This window comes from Pinus tabuliformis, chromosome 8, assembly GCF_031772625.1.
Source record: "Pinus tabuliformis cultivar Carrire ecotype Pingquan chromosome 8, CPIR1, whole genome shotgun sequence".
Taxonomy (NCBI): Eukaryota; Viridiplantae; Streptophyta; class Pinopsida; order Pinales; family Pinaceae; genus Pinus; species Pinus tabuliformis.
In genome coordinates, this window is record NC_142294.1 from 373,155,006 (window position 1) to 373,164,514 (window position 9,509).

The following is a 9,509-nucleotide window of genomic DNA, read 5'->3' on the forward strand; positions in this document are numbered from 1 at the left end:
TATTCAGTTATTTGAAGTGCAATAGTTACATGCATGCATGCATTAACTAAATGAACTCACAGTTAATTCAAAAAACTGTTTGAATTAATTTAACCAGACTTGACTCGGTTAACTAAGCCAACTAATTACAACTCATCCTTATCTCTTTAAGTGATGGATAAATTCCTCAATCAATGGAGAAACTGTTGCATGTCCCCACATAGACTTCATGTTTGATTTTCTACAACTAATTAACTCATGTTGAATTAATCAATTATTTTACAAACAGCTACTAAGATCAAATTCGAATATTTACTTCTCTATTTTAGTTCAGGGACTAACTAAAATAGGAAGGTATCCCGAAATTATATTTATAGTAGTACTAAATTTAGCACTTCTATATTTAGCATTTCTTATTGCTATTTTCAACAACTTTCTCAAGGGGCATACAGAGCCTGATGTACTATATGGAGAGGTGGGTGATGGAGACTCAAACCATTATTGATGGAAAAGGCCAGTAGACATGACCAAACCTCATAGGCATATAGAATTGATGCAAAAAATCCTAGCTCAGATCTTGCGGGAGAAATAGCAACTACAATGGCTTCTTATTCAATTGTTTTCAGGTACTTTGATCACACCTACTCCAATGAGCTTCTCAGCCATGCCAAGGATCTTTTCACATTTTCTGAAAAGTACAAAGGAAAATATGACAACAATATTACTATTTCAAAAATGCATTATGCCTTTAAGAGTGGATATACGGATGAGCTTCTTTGGGAAGCGACATGGCTTCATGAGACTACTGGAGATCTCTCTTACTATTACATGAACTATGTGATTGACAATGCTACTTCTCTAGGTGGAATGGGATCGTAAATGATTGAATCCAATGGGGATGTCAAGTATATGGGAGTTCAGGTCCTTGCCTCAAAGTCCCTCATTGAAGGAAAAGGTGGACAGAGTAATGTTGTTTTACATAACTATTAGGAAAAAACAGAGTTTTTCATGTGTGTGTGCTTGTAGAAAGGCAATATGATTGTATGGAAAACTCTAGGTTTAGCAGCTAGGGAATCGATCCCAATGTTTTTCATGGTGCTCTTATTGGAGGGCCTGATCAAAATGACAATTTTTCATATGAGAGAGAACTATGAATAGACCAAACCAACTACCTACAACAATGGGTGTCTTATCTAGGCTTCATGCTGGTGGTAGCTTAAACCATCTTCTTCCAGTTCTTGTTCCTACACGTGTAAGCAAACCCAAACCATATCCTGCTCCATTTCAAGCCTCTTGTCCACTGGCACCTAAATATTACTCTCCAATTGCTGTATCAGAATCAGTGACCCCATCTTGGAGTTCTCTCGGTCGAACTTACTACATATATTCTACATTTGATAAAAAACAAGTCCAAGGATTGGGGGTCTGTCTAAAATAGGGGGCTCTTCTTATTTAATAAGTGTATGTTACAAACTAGTAAAATATGCTTATTAAATCATTTTCTCAACCTTTCTATGATCATCTTGTTACATTGCCCAGGCATATCATCTTAGTCCACTGTTGACAAATATAATGTTGTAAATGTGAGAAGAGTTCCTAAATATTGGGTCCACATGTCCCTGAGATGCGTAAAGGATTCTCCAAGACTACAATTATTTTTACAGTTACAAAAGATATGTAATGATTTCACATATAATTCATTTGAATCCAATCCTTGTTTAAGGTAATGCATTAATTTTGTTTATTTTCCATGGTTATTTCTATTTCATATGAATGACTACAAAATTTGTTTGTGTTTCACTTCAAAACTTTTGGTGATGGTGAAATTCCATTTACAACTAATTTCTTACATCCTTGAACTTTTCCATCATCAAAATAAGTATTAAATTTTCTATACTACTTTAAGGGTATGGGAGAATATATTTTTTGTTGGGCGAGGTAGAACATTGCTATGAGTATAAGGTGCCTCCTGAGCCATTTAGTCAAAGGTTGTGGAATGGTGGATGGTAAGATGTGAGCTTAGCCATGATCATTTTTTGGGAAAATAAGCAAAAATATTGTGAAGTTAAAAAAAAAAATGAAGTAAAGGATCATGACCTCCCTTCTAGTTTTGTTATCATTACTATGAAATTGCTTTTTGGTTAAACAAGTCATTATCACGTCTTTGAAGGAAATAAAGAGCACAACCAACTCTAACAATGATCACTTTAATGTGATGTGGTCAAGAAGGTTAAGTGCAAGTGATATCCATATTGAAGGAGAACATATATATGTGCAAGTCAAACTAATGATCCATATCATGGAGCACGGGCCTACGTGGAAACATTTGGTGACTTATTTTCTGATTCAAAAACAAATTATGTGGGATCTATGATCACTAGAAAGGTCATATTTGCAATACTCAATTTCAACATTCAATATGTTCTTGCACAAACATTATTGAATATGCAATCACAACTAAAGGAGAAGGGCACCAACCCAAGGAAAGCTGACAAGTCATCCTCTGATGTCGTTGATAATGAAGAAGATAATATGTATGAATTTTCTAGATTAACGTCATTAAATTACTTAATTCATAAATTCATTCAAAGATGCAACTTCAATACACATTCATTGTTTCATGTGTGTTTAATTGAAATGAGGGCCATTATACTAAAATACAACACATATGAGTTCCAAAAGATGAAATTGTACAACCATCTAAGAGATACTCAAAGATACGTACCTCCCCATCTTTAATTGTGATGATCTGTTGAGTAAATCCATGACCCGAACTCCTTGTGAGAGACACAATTATAAGTAATAGAGTAACAACAATCCATTATAAAGGAATTTCCTCAAGAAAAATGCATAAAATAATAGCCTATTTTAAAATCACCCACCATCTAAGACACATCTGTATAATTCGACATCTAATTTGAAAAACACAATAAGTAAATTTAGAAGGTTGGGAGAAAGAATATCAAATTCATTGTAAGAATAAGTGTTTAATATGCCATTTGTACATATCCTACTTAGAAAAAAATTCCGTTGTTGGAAGAGGGAAAAAAAGGTAGAAGGTTGTTGGAAAAAAGGGCATTTTTTAATGTTTTTGTGATCATGTGTAATGGGTAGAGGGGATTGGTCAAGTCCGATGATCCAAATTTAAACAGGAATACAACAAATTACAAAGATAACCACAAACACAAAGATGTAGCAGAAATGATGCTTCATTTCATTAATGGAAAACACTAAAATATGCTTACAACCAGAAATGGAAATAAACTAGCTAGGGTGATGGTAGCTTATCTCTAAGAAGAGATGTGGTGGCTACATGCCTTTGAACTGTCTTACAATGAGGCTCGAAGGCCTATTTATTGTTGAGAAACAATGGAAAACCCTTCACATCCCGAAACCTAACCCTAGAAGATGAAACGCCAAATTGTGTGCCCCGTTTGGGTAAATTGGTACATCAATTTCCTGGGGTCATAACTTTGGCATATGATCTTCATTTGATGCATACAATAGCTCATTAGAAAGTTCTATCCAAGCACTACAACTTTGGGAAGGGAAACATCGGTCCATGGACCCATGTCACCCCCAGATATCCCAAAAAAACGTCGTTTAGGGCCTCAAAACGGCTCCGGAAGTTCAGGACCCGAAAAAGTGCTAAAAATAGTAAATTGTGCTACAATTTAGGAAACTGAAAAAATGAAAGAGATAGTTGTGGGGGTCCAAATGGGATAGGTGGGTGGCCACCAACATCCACCTGGATCATCCAACTAGCACAATCAGTTGAGGATGGGCCTTTTCAGCAAGGTGACCTAGGATCAAACCTCATGGGGGGTGGTTGTGTCCCATTATAGGGGAGGAGACATGCTAAAAAATCCAGTCATCTAAGGTCTAGTGTGGCACAGGCTAGGTGTGGTCCCTGGGTGACTTTGACGACTAAGATGCCCCTGGGTCATGGCTTCTCAAGCCACAAGTCAAGCCTGGAGGATCACAGTCAATTTCAAAAACAAAAAAAATGGGTTGAGGGGATTGAGATATATGTAGGGGATTTTTTGTTGTTTTTTTGTTAGAATACAACAGTTAAGGATCTCACTGTTTGTCTTCATCTAGGTTTCTAATGGTAAAAATGGAAAAATTAGCAGAGAAAATGAAATGGGTGTTTTATATAGCTGTGTATAGATGAATTAAGTTCAAGGATCAATGGGACTTAAGTAAATTTGGTAATTTAATGTGCACCGACTTGTATGATAGTGAGTGTGAAGAGATATTAGAAGGAATATCAATGGGAACTTTGAACTAGTTTGTTAATGGCCTTAAAGAAAAATAGTTACTATATTTTCATAAAATAATATAACATTTTGTTAATTATTAGATATTGAGAAATTTCCTTCAAAATTGTGCATATATTGTCTTCACTTCTCTAGCCTTTCTTCACTCCTCATCTCAGCTGCCGCTATCCCTCTTTCCCTATTTCTTCATTTTATGAAGAAGAAGAGCCCATAGTCCATAGTTGTTGTGTGTATGTCAGCCTTTCTCAAGTGCTTCTACAGATGGGAATTGTGGCTCCTTGATCTTTGAGTAGTGATAGAAGATAATGTTGTATGTTTTGGTGTAGGTTGTTGGAGAATTAAGCAATGCTCTCACTTGGTTATGCGGAATTCTCTGCATCTTTAAAATGCATAAGTTGTGTATTGCTTTCTTCTAGTTGTAGGCTCGGTTTTGGATGTTGTGTCTCTTTTGTTGAAGCTACATTATCCATTGTTGTGTGTGTTTGTTTTTGGTAGTCTCTGAGATTTATTTTTATCGAGGGGAATTTTTATGAATGCAATTATGTGTTGAGGCATATACATATATGTGGTTAACTATTTTACCCTTAATCCTAATAGATAGCAGTGGAGATTATAGTTCTCGGCTTTCCCACATTCATATCTTCTCATTTGGGGTTTCTTTTTATTGTAGTGAGATGCATTAGTCCTCTAAGATATTAGCTTTGAGTACGGATTCTCATATGATTGATTTGAGATGAGACATTTTGGCTTCATATATCTATATTTGAATGAAAATGAGATTGATTCCCAAGTTTCACTTAGCTTGCTGCATCATTCTTTCAGTGACTCTCCACCTCGTCCATTGCATGCCATATTATTATAAATAACTAAATTTAGAGTTCTCACAAAGGGTCCTTATCTGAGGTGGGTCCATGTTCTCCATGACTTCATATATGTACATTTTGAGTTTGGCGCTCTACATTAGAGCTGCAACAGTTGATCATGAATATGATGTAGGATTGAGTAACAGTATCTTGTTTTACGAGGTTCAAAGATCTAGAAAGCTTCCTAGAAATCAAAGAGTCACCTGGAGGGATGATTCTGGTCTACATGATGGATCAGCCAATGTGGTGGATCAGTTAGGAGAGGATAATATGACACTTGTGACAATGTTAAATTTGGCCTCCTAATGGAATCCATAATCACCATGCTCTCATGGAGTGTTGTTGAATATGGAATGCAATTGGCTAGCAATGGCGATTTGGGTCATTTGATGGAGGTTATTAAATGGGGGATTGATTATTTTCTCAAGGCACATACCGAGCCTGATGTACTATATGGAGAGGTGGGTGATGGCGACTCAAACCATTATTAGTGGAAAAGGCTAGAAGACATGGCCACACCTCGCTAGGCATATAGAATTGATGAAAATAATCCTAGCTCAGATCTCATGGGATAAAAAGAAGCTACAATGGCTTCTTCTTTAATTGTTTTCAGACACTTTGATCCGACTTACTCCAATGAGCTTCTTAAGCATGCCAAGCAACTTTTCACATTAATTTGCTAACAAGTACAAAGGAAAATATGACAACCTTACTGTTGCACAAAAGTATTATGCCTCTAAGAATGGATATGCAAATGAGCTTCTTTGGGAAGAAAAAAGGATTCATGGGGTTACTGGAGATCTGTCTTAGTATTACATGAACTATGTCATTGACAATGTCGCTTCTCTAGGTGGAATGGAATGGAAAATGAATGAATTCAGTTAGGATGTCAAGCATGTGGGAGTTCATGTCCTGGCCTCAAAGTCCCTCATGTAAGGAAGAGGTGGGCATAGTAATGTTGTTCTACAAAACTATCAGGAAAAAATGAAGATTTTCATGTGTACGTGCTTGTAGAAAGGAAATAGAATTGTATAGAAAACTCTAGGTGGCCTCCTATTTTGGAAGAAATTGAACAACATCTAGTTTCTCTCCTCATATTTTAATTTGATTACCTCATTGTTGCTTGCAAAAATCTTGAATGCCTAGGTGAAGTTGTGCAACCCTCAAAGATTCTATCCTTTTCTCAATAATAGATAGATTACATCTTGGGAGACAATCCGAGAGACACAAGTTACATAATTGGCTATGGTAGAAACTAAACTCATCTAGTACACCACAAAGCTTCATCTATCATATCTTACAAAGTAAACCCAACCTTCTTTCCCTACAAAGGGGGCTATGCCGCTTGGTTTAGCAGCAAGGGAAGTGATCCCAATGTTTTTCATGGTGCTCTTGTTGGAGGGTCTAATCAAAATGACTATTCTGCAGATAAGAGAGACAACTATGAATAGATGGAACTAACTACCCACAACAACGGACCTATTGTTGGTGTCTCGGCTAGGCTTCACACTAGTGGTGACCTAAACCAACTTCTTGCAGTTGTTGTTCTTGCACGTGTCCAGGCCTCTCCTCCACTGGCACCTACCGATTTCTCTCCAATTGTTGTATCAGAATCAGTGACCTCATCCTCAAGTTCTCAGGGTTGAACTTTCTACAAATATTCTACATTGATAACAAACAAGTCCAAGAAAATAGAGAGGAACATCAAGCTATTAGTTCAAATATTTCATGGCCCTAGTTTGGGTATGTCTCTAATAGGGGGATCTTATTACAATTTATGGCAATCCCTTATTCCTCATCAAAGATTTGATTTTGTTTACATTCAATGCAGCTCCTCAAGCTAGCATCTTTATTCAAAGCTATGATATGAATTGATCTAATCTATAATCCTTGTTAGGAAAAGATTTAGTATTTATATTTCCTAGTAGAGATGTGTTGTAATAACCTGTAGCAAAAAACTCCCTGGTTAAAGATGTGTTTTTTTTTGTCCCTTCATTCCGTACACAAATCAACACCCTTCCACCACCATGACACCAACCTGATAATTTTCCTTTGGGTGCATTTTTTTCCATCAAACCTTAGATAGAGATAACTAACCCCTATTAAACCTGGTTTGTACAGTTTCATACACAAACATATTATACTCCATTCACCCATCCATACCCCTTCCAAAACCATACAACTAATTTTCCTTTTCAGTGAATTTTTTTCCATCAAACCTTGGAGAGACAGATAATCACCATTTCTTTATAGTGTGTTGCACAAACATATTGTACTCTAATCCCCAAGCCCTGGTGTTGATCAATAAAAATTATGTCAGTGTACTAAAGGTTGGCAAGGAGAATGAAGTGAAGATAGAAATGTGTTAGTGCTCATCCTTCAACTCCTTGGTTTTCCATTTTTATTAGTATCAGTTATGTTGATGTCATATATTGTAGTAGTTCAATTTTAATTATTGGTTTTTTGTGATATATATACACACACACACAATTTGAGATAACATTATCTCCTGAGTTTAGCATCTCTCAGCATATTATTTTTAATATTTAAAGATGTAAAGAGATTTGGGAGTCCTACCATAAGTTCAAGTATCTCTCGTTAAGGTTTTGAGCCAACATATGTAATCCGATGAAGGTATTGTGATAATAATATATAATAAAATATTGTGAAATTTTTCATCCATTTCTACCACTCCAATCTATCTAGCTCTAAATAGAGGGAATTCAACAATGTACTCAATAAATATTGTCTTTAAGATCCAAATTTTCATACCTAAGAAAAATATGTTATATCACACAGAAATGCAAATCCAAATTTTAAATGGATTTTATATTCAATTCCTTATTATGCATTTGCAGCTACCAAGAATGGAATATGTTGAATAGCACATTTGTGACACATATTGGTTGATCTACCTAAAACAAGAAAGATGAATCCATGGATTTGTGTATAATGACATATTTCAAACATTATTACAAGCTTGCAGGATAAAGGAAGATCAAATTAAGAAACTTAGAGAACAACATGCTTCCTTGTAGTGGCGTTGGATTTCTTGCTGCTAGCACAATAACTTCTGGAGCTATAACTAGCCAAGGGAACTTGATCCCTAGATCCATAAATTCTATGTGGATGTTGTGTGTCAGTCGTATGATTTCAATTCTGGAATAATTTAGTGCCATTTCCATATTTATTGGTTGGCTTTGTTAGCTGTTAGAAATCACCATAAGAAAATTAGAAATACTAGGTGTTGAAGCATAGAGTCTATCCTGGAGCCTAGTCATCTAGCTCAGGTTTGCATTCAAATTTGGTAATAAGGAATTTGGAAAAACTCTTCCCATCTAAGAAACTATATAAAATTGGTAATGAAGTTTGAGAGAGTTATTATTCAAAATTTAAAAACATACATGATAACATTTTTTTTTCCAAGGAAACAAATCGGGCTCTCTCTCAGCCTGAAGGCAAGAGTGAGGTTGTTGGTACCAGCCCAACCCACAATTATACTCACTTAAGAGTGATTTCCTTAGGCTCAAAGCCATTACAACAACATCATCAAAGATCATCATGTCACTACTAAGGATTTGAACTGGGTGGAAAGAATAATAATTGTTCTATCTAACCACCCGAGAGAACCCCAATTGACATACATGATAATATTATATGCACTAGTGGTTTTTATTTAAATTTTATGAATGAATTTAAATTTAATTTAATTTCATAAATGGTAAATTTGAAATTGATCCACTAAATTGAATCAAATAAATTTACCAAATGCAATAAAATTTATTTGTTGGGTCATGATGCTTTCCACATTCTGAATTTTTCCAAGCATTCTTCTACAATGAAATGTCAAATTGTTCAGTTGAGTCAAAGGCTGATCTAAAGACTCTTTTCTTGGCCTTCAGGTAGTCTCATGCCCATTTGCATATTATCTGTATATGATAGTTTATGTTGATATAAGAAACATTTAAAATATATAAAAGAACAAAAACTTTTGTGTAGTCAGTGACTAAGCAAGGGGTAGAAAAGAAACACCATTATTTCTTCCTTCTTGTCCACACATTTTGGACTTCCTTTTATGGTAAATATAATTACAGAACGTTAATAATACTATTATGTAATTTTAGAAATGTATATTTTAGTTTAGTAAACTCTCCCTTATGCCAGTGCATTGAAATCCAAATGATCTTCTTTAATATTCCATCATCAAAGGAATTTATATGCTTTGGAAAACATTTTAGAGGAGTTCAATATTGTTGTTGTTGGATTACATTGGTACTAGAGAATGGGAAATTGTTCACTAATCATATATTGTATTACCTTTGTTTGGAATGCTTGATTCATTGGCGTTGGACAATATCTTTTGTAAGTGCTACAATATTTTTCTAAG

The 9,509-nt window shown here is 35.2% G+C and overlaps 1 pseudogene; it reads left to right on the forward strand.

Annotated features, from left to right (window-relative positions):
* The first annotated feature begins 5,179 nt into the window (after positions 1-5,179).
* Positions 5,180-6,997, forward strand: LOC149235666 (endoglucanase 19 pseudogene; annotated as a pseudogene).
* Positions 6,998-9,509: the final 2,512 nt, after the last annotated feature.